The 13,631-nt window shown below is 40.1% G+C and overlaps 1 protein-coding gene across 1 annotated transcript in view; it reads right to left on the bottom strand.

Annotated features, from left to right (window-relative positions):
- Window positions 1–13,631, bottom strand: part of LOC126198934 (uncharacterized) — a 1,245,788-nt gene that overhangs the window by 847,198 nt on the left and 384,959 nt on the right. The window contains exon 2 of the mRNA XM_049935572.1: window positions 7,879–7,957. The gene's annotated coding sequence lies outside the window, so the exon portion shown is untranslated. The remainder of the gene's footprint in view (window positions 1–7,878; window positions 7,958–13,631) is intronic.

Below are 13,631 nucleotides of genomic sequence, written 5' to 3'. Positions count from 1 at the left end.
CCAACGATTTCCGAAACTGAATGTCCCATGAGTAGAGCTCCAGCTAATATTACGCTTTCAAAATGTGTTAATTCTAGTAGTAAGGAGCCTCACTTCAAAGACTTGTGCTCAAGCTAGCGTAACTCTAGCATTTGAGTGGTGTCAGCTTCTTAAGCGAGTGATAATATAATGCCCATAAACCATTACTTGCTTTTGTTTTCGGATAAACTTTCATTTCTGGGATTTTTAGATTGAGAGACAATCTTCCAGCAGACAAACACCAATGAAAGAAACCGTTTGGATTCAAACCACTTCATTTGGGTCTTTGTCTGCTATATTTTCGTTTACGTCTACTGGGATGTGGTCAGCGACGGATACTAGGCCAGAAACAAGGAATTTCGCTAAACTTGCCACATGTGGTGTTCCTGCGACAATTTATCATTCAAAACCCATCTAGGAAGACTGTTGAGGTCAAATAAGACAGTGAAAAAGAAACACTTCTTTGCAGCTGTGATGGTCCCTATAAGTTTTATTACAAAGAATAATTACAGTTGCAGGGTAGTTTAGGGAAATGAATGTTTTATCAGGTAACGGCTATTGCTTACTCCATGTCTCGTGACAAATTCATTTTAGCCAGGAGATCTTTGAGATTATCTGGCTGCCTGTGCTTTGCGGCTTTTGATATTTGCCCTAAAGTTATTGTTCTTTAGCACCACTCAGAGGACACGTGTGACTTACGGAATGTCACGGATGCGAACACTCATTTGGATTACACTGATCCGCATCCGAACGGGCCACGGACGATGTGCAAATACTCTTCACAAGTGGAGCAAATCTTCATCACCGCCGTGTGACATTGATGTAGAACGACCGGTAGTTGCTCATATTATAGCAAAATGTCCCGCACTTACAAGGGTCGTTTTGAAGATTTATTGGCTGCAACGAGTGGTGTGCCACAATACATAGAAAGACCTTCATATCCATATATAGCTATTTTAATTTGGATTATTTTATGCTGAAAAGCTAGGTTTAAAAGTTGAAGTGTAGTGGTTTTGTAACGCTCGTACATGACTTCCCAATAGGTAAATAAATAAATCTTGCCTGCTTATCCATGTTTCTTGAATAGCTGAATGGCTGTAATGTCTGCATCGTATCTATCTAATTCGTTTAATAATGTCGATGTGTGCTACATTTCAGTAAAACCATAACATTCATACGTCTCGTATTGATTGTGAAAGTTTTATTTTTCATCTAACGTGGAAATGTACTCTGCAGATTGCATAGAAATATAATTAGTTAATTTTGCAAAGAATTTGATACGGAGGAAACTAAACTATACTTCGTACAACAGAAGAACTAAAGACATTGGATAACTGGAACACTGCCAAGTAAATGATGTTTAATGATACCCTTGTCCAAAGATAACGGTAACATTTAATTGTTATTTTGTCTATGACAGACCAATCGTGACTGTTGTTCAGTTAAGGACTGTTGAGTGGGACCGCAAACTGTCACACGTACCATTAAGAAAACTGTGTTTTATTGCCATAATCGAATTTGGATCATTACTTCCACCTTCAAATAACTACACTTGTTCTACTGCACATTTAGTATCGTTGGCAACATGCCGTCTGCATGTCCACTGCATGAGGAGATAGGTGTTGTTAGCATTTTTTTATGTACTATCCTAATAACTGTTACGAATGCATGCACGTTAGCATACTCTTGTGTATGTAAGGTACCCGTAGAGCATGTAAAATGGGCTAACTTGATTTCGTACAGGAGCAGATGAGTTGCTGCTTACAGTACTTATTGTGGAATAGAACAAATAAATGTAGCCCACTGATAATGGTAGTAATAGACTGAATTCGGTTACGTAAATATAAGACAGCTTTTTAAAAATGTTATTGTCGGTTGCGGCCGCCCTCCACCTTCTTTCAACTTCTCATTGACTACTTTACTGAGTAACCAGTTACTTTATTTCAGTAATACATTTCCTATACACTAATGCAGACTATTGCCATTGTCTAAATGGTATATTGTCTGACTGCATGACAATGAAGGCGCTGGTATCTGACGTCGTGTCTGCGTGAATGCCACAGCTATCATCTCAGCATCAGATGTCATGAAGCTGAATATTTTTTGTCACTGGATACGCACTGTTTACTGTCAAATAGTCAGATTATTCCCAGACAGTGGAATATGTGTCTTGAACCCTCGTTAGACAACGATACTGATACAGACCCTGCAGCTGGCACATAGGTACTATTTCGTCTCGGAAATGCAGCACTAACTCCGTACGCCGTAACAGCAACAGGACCATGCAGAGGTAGGAATGATTCTTTTTATATACCTGGGGACCAATCAGGTCATCTCAAATCGCTACCATTTATCGACAATAGAAGTTCACGCTATAACTATCTGGCAATAACGATGCTGCTTCTGTATTCCTATTTCACGTAAGATATCATTGGACTGATTTCTTCATTTTACGACAGCCTCAGTAACCCCACACTTTCGTATGTATTTCGATGGGTTCAGTGTATAGATGTATTGAAGTGTCGGCAGAAGTGCCAACACCGTGTTGTTTGACGAAGCCGAAATGCACGCTATAAACTCACGCAGGCTGGCGTGAGGTCTGAAACAGGATACGTAATGAATGCTATAAAGAAAAGTACGTAGCTTCTGGAATACTTAACTTTCATCCATAATTGGTGAACATTGGTCTTGTTACTGTACATGCTTCATTAGATATATAGCAAAGGAGAAATGGCGCCTTGCTACGTCGTAGCAACTGACTTAGCTGAAGGCTATGCTAACTATCGTCTCGGCAAATGAGAGCGTAATTCTCAGTGAACCTTTCCTAGCAACGTCGCTGTACAACTGGGGCGAGTGCTAGTAAGTCTCTCTAGACCTGCCGTGTGGCGGCGCTTGGTCTGCAATTACTGACAGTGGCGACACGCGGGTCCGACATGTACTAATGGACCGCGGCCGATTTAAAGCTACCACCTAGCAAGTGTGGTGTCTGGCGGTGACACCACATGTATCTGCAAAGATTCAGAACTGTAGACTGAGCTTTGTGGCTGCTCATGTCACGTGCTAATCAAAGTTGCAATTTAACCGCAGTTATTCAAAGGAGATAGGAAGCTAGGGAATTTTGCTGATGGACGAACTTGTGACTGGCACATAATATTAATTTCAACTAAAGAACAAATTTCATTATTACGGAATTACGAAATTGGAATAACAACATAAAATTTAATTCGGACCTTTGTCCTCTTAAGAGAATATGCAACTGACTTTAACCGTCTACCATGAATTAATAGAACAAACAATATTTTAAAGATAATAATTAGATCTGATTTCAAAAGGCTCACAGACAGTCAACACCATAAGCCCACTGTTCAGTTCATTGCTGACGTAACCAAAAGTTATACAACACTAATGATTCACTCTGTGTTACTTATAAAAAGATCTCGTCCGTCCCGGCCAACAGGCCGGATACTTAACTAAAGGATGGGAGCGCGGCTTATACACGGTGGTACTCGGATCAAACGAGTAGAAAGCATCGAAAAGCAATTTCGAAGTTGATCAGGCTGCAAACCAGGGCATAAAACACGCCGCACACACACATGATCTCAGCCTGCCCGCCAAGCCGACGAACCCCATCTGCCCTACATACCAGACCATTTCTGCAACAGCAAATAATTCACGCGCCAAACAAATTCAACTCGTGATTCAGCTTTTCAAGACCATGCAAGGATTACTAACTATACGACTACCTGTAACATAACTGACAATCAAAGACACATTTACCAAATAAAAGTACAATTAAAATTACAGTGACTTACAAAGCTCTACCCTTCATATTAAAAGAAAGTCCAAAACCAAAACTGGGCGGAGGCCACACTAATTAACATAATCCATCAAATTAACACTGCAAGGAACCTTTAGAACAAGCAGTAAACACCTTCGTAAGTTCAGTATAACACTCTCTTATTCAGAACCATCCTCAGCCGATCTCCGGCAGATACAACATGCCACCATACGTTTCACAAATCTTCACAGGTTAACAGCAGCATATGAATCATACGTTAACTTAATGCTTCCAGTTACGCAATGAGAAGATGTCCAGCCTGAGACAACGGACCCACCACCATTTCGCACTCAAACGCGTCGAATAATCAGCACCGTACACCCGGCACCCGGCAAAATGACAAGGACGGCGAGGACGGCGAGGCCCTGGCGCAGCGGATCGAGACGAGGGCCTGCCTTCAAAACATGTTGGCTCGTTGAAAGCCGACCAGCGAGAGAGCTCGGCCACACGCCAAGCCGGAAAACCAAAGACGGAGCAGTTAGAGATATAAGACCAAACGAGTGCCGATATCACAGACGCAAGTGGAGCATAACTAGCCAGTCGTCAGGGCTCATAGACCCTATTACAGCTATTATTTACTGTTATAATTTTATCACAGTGTTAAGTTGCAGTTATAGGACTACAATGTTTATGTATGTGGAGAATTTCATTCTTCCATCTACCTAGCATTAAATAATAAGCACCGTATATTGGCCTACGGCCGTTTAAGGTTGGGTTGTTTGGGGGAGGAGACCAGACAGCAAGGTCATCGGTCTCATCGGATTAGGAAAGGACGGGGAAGGAAGTCGGCTATGCCTTTTCAAAGGAACCATTTGCCTGGAAAGATTTAGGGAAATCACGGAAAACCTAACTCAGCAATCCGAGTCCAGTGTGCTAGCCACTGCGCCACCTCGCTCGGTGGCCGTTTAAGCATATAAACCAAACTCAAATTTCAAAAGGCAGTCAAAATTAATCATACGAAAGCTAGCAAATCGTTTAACCACTGTAAATCTAAACTGGTGTGATTAGCAATTTCTTCATTTCATAAGTTTCTCTGTTCAGTTCTGCATATCTTCCCCACCTTGGAAGTCACTGAAGTGCTCGTTCAGTCGTTTCCCGGTTTTACTTCCTCCCTTAACCAGGACAGAAGACTAAATTGGGCGCAATAAACGACTAGCAGCATCTTTTCTCCACGCATTCGGGCACAAACTGGCCTACAAACACAAGGTGCACATACGCCCATTGCAATGTTACCATGACACAACGCTCCATAACAATCCTCCAATTGCCAGACGACCAATGACCATAAAGTTAGAAACACGCTAAACGCGGTACGCTTTAGTTCTTTTGTGGTGAGTGCTTTCTTGACAGATCTACTGAAATGAAAACTCACTTCTGTTCCCTGTCAACTGAATGTCGGTATCCAGCATCTGAATCTGAGCTTCGGCACAAATCGGGTACAGTTTGCATCTATTTAAGTTTTAGGTAATAGCCTTTACATATTTAATTTTTGAGATCTTTTCAGCGGTGATTAAATTCAGTGCTACAATGAAGTTTCCTAAGTCCTAAAATATATATGTAACTGTGTTCCAGAGCACGTGTGACTCCTGAGAAATCCCGCCAAAAAAAAATCACCGTGCCTGTTGGTCCCTAAAATCATTCCGCATTTTGCATATATTCAGTTCTCTCCGTTGACTCATACGGAAGGTAATATGTATCTAAGACACACACATTTGACCTACGCGTTCTCTGAATACTATACAATTACTCACTGTGCATTTACTGATCCGCATAGAATACGAATATATGGTAACCGGCGGAAAAATGCTCCTATCGGAGCAAAGAAATTTCGAATATGTTTCTGGTTATTTAAGAGACTCTGACTGAGAAATTGGGCACTAACTGTGTCATTCTGACTTCCTCTACACCTTTAAAAAAATTTCCAAAAATTTTGGAATGCGAACGTATTCGTATTATTACTTTTATTGAACTTGCAAACTACCTCAAACTTCGAACTTCGACAAGATTGCCAAACTGTAATTCACACTCACCGCGCGGTGTAGCCGCGCGGACTGCTGCCGAGGCGCCTTGCCACGGTTCGTGCGGCCCCTTCCCCACATCGGAGGCTCGAGTCCTCCCTCGGACATGGTGTGTGTGTTGTCTTTAGCGTAAGTTAGTTTAAATTAGATTAAGGAGTGTGTAAGCCTAGTGACTGATGACCTCAGCAGTTAGGTCCCATAGGAACTTACCGCCAGTCACACTCGCCATTCCATCACTGTAAGTCGTTCATACTCATGCACTCCTAGTTTTCCTTTCTCACTCACTCACTCATTCTAACTCATTGTCATTATCTCTTTGTGTCTCTCTGTCACTGTCTCCTGTGTCACTGCCACAGACCTCTTCGCTCTACCCAACAACTACAATCTCATCTCACTGTCTCCATCTTGTTCTCCCTTACTGCTAATATCTTATTCCTTCCTTCCTACTGCTGCTGTCTCTTCTCACTGTCACTATCACTCTCTTCCTCGTTGTCGTTGTCATAAACTATTTCTCTCAGTATCACTGGCTATCATCCACCTCCAATTTCTCTTTCGCTTTATCCCCCCTTCCCCTTCTTGGCATTGTCTCCCACAATCTTTTCCTAGAATTGTTCTGTCACTGTCAACTACGTTACACTGTCTTTCTCTCACTCTGCCATTGTCTTCTTCGCCCCTTCTATAACACAACCACTGTCTACTATCTTCCAGTATTTATTACTTTTTCGCCTCTTTATCATTGCCACTGTCTTATTCCCTCAGAGCATAAAAATGTGTGAATATCTTTACATACCAAAATCTTTGGGAGACATTTTAACTGAGGAAGGTAGAATACGGCAGCTAGTACTTCACTTTTAAGTCAGCAGGCTTTTAATTAAAGAGAAACATATTCTCATTTTTTGTGCTCCGACAGGAGCATTTTTCTTCTGGTTTCCTTCTTTTCCTTGCTGCAGGAGAGCATGTAACTCATAGGAGAAGAAATGTTCTGCTGAGTAACACGTAGATAGTTTACTTATGTGAAAGCGAAATAATGCAAAACTAATTTTACACCTGAGACCGGATTTTACGAGAAAATAAATTTGTATGTGCTTCAGTATTACAACGTGGGGTTTTCAGATGATAAAGCAGACCATTTACAGTATATTACTTCGTGCTACGTCACTTTGTAAACTACGTTTTCGTGTGACACCATATTTTACGTGCGTGGCTTACGTGTGCAGGTAAGGTAAATTTGAACCTCTGCATCTCAGAATTTATTGCAGATATGAAGAAAATTTTCAAGGTTGTACGAGATTAGGATCTTAGGAATACATCATAAAAATTACAGGCACTTTCTATGCATAGTAATCTAGGAATCAGCTGGATTTTCGTCCGCTGGTGACGAAAATGTAGGAAGAAATTTTTTTGCGGTTTCCTGAAGAACTGCAGATGAACTAGCGGTCCCTCAATAAGTCCTATGAAGTACACCGTAAACCACTTCAAATACAAAAAGAGCCAACCGATTTTCTACTTTTATCTAAGCAGAAGAAGGTGTGTAATATTATACTTTGACCCCATACTGAACGATAGTGGCACCAAGACGATGCTTCTGTTGGGTGCACAAATAGTCCCCAGCCAAAGGGCTGTCCAAAACCCTTAAACCCTACTTTTTATCATTAACAGAACCCGAGGTACGAGCACCGCAAAATTCTGTTTTTAAGCGCGGCGTTTTGAAACACATTAGATACCGATGACAGTATAACGAATTATTTAACGTATTGTTCTTAAGATACACTGCAACATAACTTTGTATCTCCATGCAGCTGAAATGAGGTCTTATTTATAACTGTGGACCGAAACCACAACCTAATTTTTCAATGAAATGTGAATATCTATGATATCCTGTGGACTGCAAATAACAGGTATCCTATTTCTATAATTTCATTTAATGTAAAACTTTGAGCTTTATTTCTTGGAGTTATTTAATCCTGAAGTGCAAGCAGAAGGGAAAAGGATGCTATAGTATACCTTAGGTTGCTCCAGCACGCCAGTGGGCGCCGGCTTCCGGACATCGCATACCAACTCAGAACACTAAGCGACAGGAACACTGGAACACAAAAAAAAAAAAAAAATGACTGTGATGTATTTCAAATAAGAGATCTCACACATACAACGAGATGTTAGACAACTGTATGCGTGTCTGTGAAGTGGAACCGTTTAACGAATACTGACTTCTTAGTTATTTCGCATTATTTAAGCGCATCTTAAGTGCTGCTGGTTTTTAAATAATTATATTTTATATAAGAAAGTGAAATAAAGAAAAATTAATTTTCAACTATAACTCTGCTAAGGTAATGACGTATCTATTCCAAACCAGTAGGTACAGTTTGCAGGGGAATAACTATCTGATCATTAACCTTATTCGCTGTGTAGTTTTATTACCACTGACTGTTTCTGAAAAACTGGTTTGAATGAAAGGGATTTCTAAACTTCATTAATTAAATTCAAAACATTTTATAAAACAGTAGTTTTAGAGTAATAGTCTTGAAAACCTCTCTAACGCGCAGATATGAGAATTCTGAAATTGCAGAAATTGATAAGAATGTTGTGGAATACTGAATCTGGAACTAAAATATTTGAAACGGCCAGAGTGAATGAAAATTTACACATCATTTGGAACTTTCAGCATCGGAAAGTGAAATCATAATGTTAAAAAGCCCCGTCACAAAACGCTAGCCGTTTTTGTAAGGGGCAGCCAAATGAAAAAGATTTATTGGTACAACGTCTTCTTTTTTAGACATGCATGCCTGTTGCGAGCGCTTAGGGACACCACATGGAGGCTTGGGTCGGTCCCGGAACCGGCCACGGATGGCCGAGACTTTTAAGGCGATCGCACGTGGTAAGCGGGAAAGACCGGTTTCGAGTCCCGGTCGGGCATAAATTTTCTTATGTCACCAATATATATTCTTTCAATACCTAATACAGCTCATGTCAAAATATTGGCAATTGCTACTAATATTTCGAAATGAAAACGAGACAGATGGAAAAAGAGTAAGTAAACATTTTACTGTTTCAACGGTAACTGCCACACTGTTAATAAACTAATCCCATTCGAGGCAAGGCAGTGAATGACTTAATGGAAAGATGTTTGTGGCTGCACAAAGGCGTACATCTCTTCAAAAATGGCTCTGAGCACTATGGGACTTAACTGCTGAGGTCATCCGTCCCCTAGAACCTAGAACTTAGAACTACTTAAACCTAACTAACCTAAGGACATCACACATATCCATGCCCGAGGCAGGATTCGAACCTGCGACCGTAGCGGTCGCGCGGTTCCAGACTGTAGCGCCTAGAACCGCTCGGCCACCCCGGCCGGCTACATCTCTTCGTCTGAAGGAAATCGACGGCTACGAATTTCTCTCTTCAGGTTTCCAAAAGTATGGAAATCTCATGGGGAGAAATGGGGGTGCTGTGGAAGGCTTCACTGAGATACTTCTTCAGTGTAGTCGAAAGAAACTAGGCAACATGTTGGACCCCCCACAGTAGGATAAATATATTAACTTTTATAGCGAGTAGTTTTGAAATAATAAAAGGGTTATGTAATTTTTTCCATCTTTCCCGTTTTCATTTTATTGCCCCTTGTACAACTCGCACGCAGAAGTGTGCCAAAACCAATTCAGACTCCTGATTATGTACAAGAGGAATTTTCCTACCAACAAGGTAAACAAAAAGAAAGCCCTTGACGGTCAAGTAACAAATATTCTTTTTTTTTTTAATCCTCTCTAAAATATTAATTTCAGATACAAGCAAAGGATGACTAATTTTTAAACTGTTATTGCGTAATAGGAGAGGCCGATAAGTAGGAAAATATTATTAATAATTTCTAAGAAATATTTCATTCTTCATTTAAGGATGTCGCAACTTCAGCATCTGGGAAATCAATGTAAATGAGATTGATGCAAAAAAAAAAAAAAATACTGAACTTTCTAGCTCTCAGTCTTCGCACTGTATTCGTTCTAGATTACCGTGGCTGTAGTTGCTGCTCGCTCAGGCTAGTGTTGTTGTTATTGATATTTCCTTAAATATTGTTACAAAGTAATTACTACGACTCGCATTGCTTATACTATTATTCAAAGAGTTATTCAATTCAAGAACAATGTTTTTAATTTCTGATTCTTTCACCATGACCTACGCCATAGGCTTATTTCGTTTCTAAGTACCCACCCATACTTTTCTTGGTCCTCCTACGGACCATGTACCTAGAGGTCTGAAATATGAGGTTTGTTTAGCTAGTCTCGAATACCGCATTGTTTGTAGATGCTCTAGTTTGCCCCGTCGATTAAACTTGATCTTCTTATTCATAGCACATTCCCGAAGCTCTGCTCTTATGTTTTCATTTCTTTGACTGCTTTGTTTTGTGCAGCCTTTCACTCCTCTCAGAAAGTTCATTTTAGCCTCTTGGACATTACTTTCTTGCGTTTTAGTAATTGTTCCACTTCTAAATATCATTGCAGAGAGGGTCATTAAGTCGTAAAAGTTGATTTTCATGTCTTTCAAAATTTGTTCCTTAATTTTCTATCGACTGTTTCCATTTCATTAGATATTTCAGCAGCCTGTTTTCAATGTTCAGTTCATTCTGGAAGTTCATAATATTTCCGAGATAACTGTGGTGACTAACTTGTTCCATTATTTTAATTCTTATTGTGACCTTCGTATTCTGTTTGAAAGTCATCACTTTTCTATATGGAGAGGATATATTTCATATTATATTCTTAAGAAGGCTAGCTAAATCTATAGATGGACCTTACTAGCGAGGTTTCGCTGTGTTGTACGATTATATTGCCATCTGCAAAAATATTATATTTAAACATATTTTATGTGATAATCTCAAGCCTGAATCAGTTTGCTGTTTCTATGTGTCAACTGTATTATCGTAAACGTACATATTAAAAAGCGTGAGTGAGAAGTACACGTTTCTCGGAGCCTAGATTTGTAGGCAAGTCTTCCAAAATAGCAAGGTTAGCTTTTATTTTTATTTCTACATCTCTATATGGGCTTTATATCACCTTTGTTATTTGATGAGGATATCCTTTCTTGTATGGTATATTCCATAATATTTTCCCATCTACATGATCGAAAACTTTCTGTGCGTCTAGAAACGCGAGGTGTGTTACCATTTAAGTCTGAAAATATTGTGGTTTAATTTTGCATTGTAAACTGAAATGAAATGTTCTCATTTCGTCTGCAATAATCTAGTGCAGTGCGCAGTTTTTTAATTGCTGCCTGAAGATGAGACAAGTATTTGCTCTTTGGGTCATCTTTTGGTATTCTTTCGTTTTATTAGCGGCGTCCGTAGAGGCGGAACATTAGTAAACGCAGGCACAGGCGAATTTTAGGGCCGCAGTTATGAGTCACACTGGTGAGTTAATTTTCCCAGGAGATTTTTTATTTAGGTTCCTTATTGCGGTGGCTCCCCCGAGTCAAATTATATGAAATTTAGTTTCAGGATCTGAGGACACTGAATAAGTCAAGCATAATTTCAATGTTAAGTGAGGGAACTGACACAAGCTACCGTATTATAAGACATTCTGGCTTCTGAGTTCCTCGAATTTATATTACGTGTCAGTGAGGAAGCAAGTATATTGGTCTGTAATCCGGATGAACAGTTTTGAAAAACTGTGTACGGCACCAGTGGCACATTGAAATATCGAGATTAGGAAAAATAGACGGTTACTGAGCACAGCGCCTCGAATAAAGATAAAATTGAGTTTAATGAAGGAAAAATCGTTTATTACTCATCAACTGACCGTAAATCTGCCATTACGTAGAAAGTAAAGATTAAAGTGAACCTCCGTTATTTTATCCAAGTAATGGTGATTTCAATAATGAAAATTACACCATTTACGTATGTTTAATGCTTAACACAACGCATTTAGAGAATTTATTGCAATTTTCAAATGCATTTGTGCATTTTTTTCATGAATATGTTTGATGATGAAACTTCGTGGCAGATTAAAACTCTGTCCCGAACCGAGATTTGAACTCGGGACCTTTGCCTTTCGAGGGTCAAGCTGTGAGGACAAGTCATCATTCGTGCTTGGATAGCTCAGCTGAAAAGAAGAAAACGGTTATTTGGCATTTTCTCCTGGGTGTTTCCTTTTCGACTCGCTTATGTTTGCGATTTAGTTTTTGCATGTCTGTTTTCTTTGTCATGTTAGGTTGAGGTGAAGCGCTAGCCTACGTCTGTTTGTTTCTATTCGCGGATTATTCTTTGCCCTGCTCTGCGCTTAAGCCTCTACAAACTCGAGTTTACCCGACGTGAACGGGGCTCTAGCTAACTTCCCTATTTCCAGCTGTCCGGAAAGCTCGCCTACCGTGTTACGGAGTATGTATGGAAGACGACAATTTTGCTTAGCAAATATATTTTGTGGTTTACTGGATGATCGTTGGCTTCGGCTGCCTTGACCACATGATGTCAGATATTTGGCAGTAACAACCTTGGAGATGATTTAATAACAGTAACCAGGAATATACGACTGAGTGAAAAGAATTTCGGTATGTTATTCATAGCTACTTAAACGAAAGTGAGATATGTGGCACGATGTCTAAAATACAGCGGTTTCTTTTGCCTGAATGATACGAACATTGGCAAAGACCCAGCGATTCCACTGTAGATCCGTTTTCAGAAATCACAACACATGTAAGCTATTTTCAGGAATTCATAGATTCGTCGGCAGTACGGAACCCAGCAGTTGCATCTTCATACCTGAAACACGAACGACATGATCTCACGATGAGGATTCCAACAGTTACGAGCAGCAAAGGAATGTAGCACAACATTAGTCGTGAAGTGAAACGTCATAAACCACTCGCTGTTTGTGACGGTATTGCAACATATGTTACCTATGAACAGGCGTTCTAATTATTTAGAAGGCTTGAACGAGGTAGTGAGGTGTTACTGGCAATTACGAGCTTGGAAGGCCAACTTTTTCATTTTAGTGTGGGCGCACAAATAAGAGAGCGATTGCTTTATGGCAGGAATAAATGATGGATATTTCTGGACGTCGAGTGGTGGGTGGTATACACCCTGCGAACTTAAATAAGCGGCCTCCCTGCACCGAATCAGTTAACTGGACTGGGTACTAGGGTTATGGTGAAGTGTATTGAGGCTTGATTAAACTGGGTGGCCTTTCATGGAAGCTGGCGAGTTTTATTTTCATGTGACTTTCTGGAAGTAATATTTTTCACCTCTAATTATGAGAAGTTTTATTTTCTGTGACGACCAAGGATGCTTTAAAGGGTCGGTAGGAAACTGCTACGTTGTGTGTCTCCTGTGCACTGGTCAGGTCTTGAGGCTAATTTCAGCAGACTCGGATTATTAGACGACAGTTAAAATTGTGACTTTTTAACCAAGTTTCATGGGTTGAAATGAAGCAGTAGTGCGTAATGAAAAACTGTTCTGCATCTTAGCGGTGCAGATACTTGATTAGAATCGCCGATTAACCGTTTTTACTGCGGCAGTGTAGTCATTACGTCATGTAACGGGATCGTGAATGTACTAGATGCCTGTAATTGGTTCATCGGGGGCAGTGACGGCTCGTGAGTATACATTCTGGGTGCTCACAAATTTTTGGATTCAGATAAACCTGAGAGTGTGAAATTAATAGCATCTGCTGTATAACCGTTGTGCATATCAACAAGGTTACACAACTAAAACCACTGCCAGTAATAATAACAATGTAGTAATAATAAGATGCATAGCTTACATGACCAAAGGAAGA

This window comes from Schistocerca nitens, chromosome 8 (assembly GCF_023898315.1).
Source record: "Schistocerca nitens isolate TAMUIC-IGC-003100 chromosome 8, iqSchNite1.1, whole genome shotgun sequence".
NCBI lineage: Eukaryota > Metazoa > Arthropoda > Insecta > Orthoptera > Acrididae > Schistocerca > Schistocerca nitens.
Note: the sequence above shows the minus strand (reverse complement) of the source record. Positions and strands in the feature narration are given on the sequence as shown.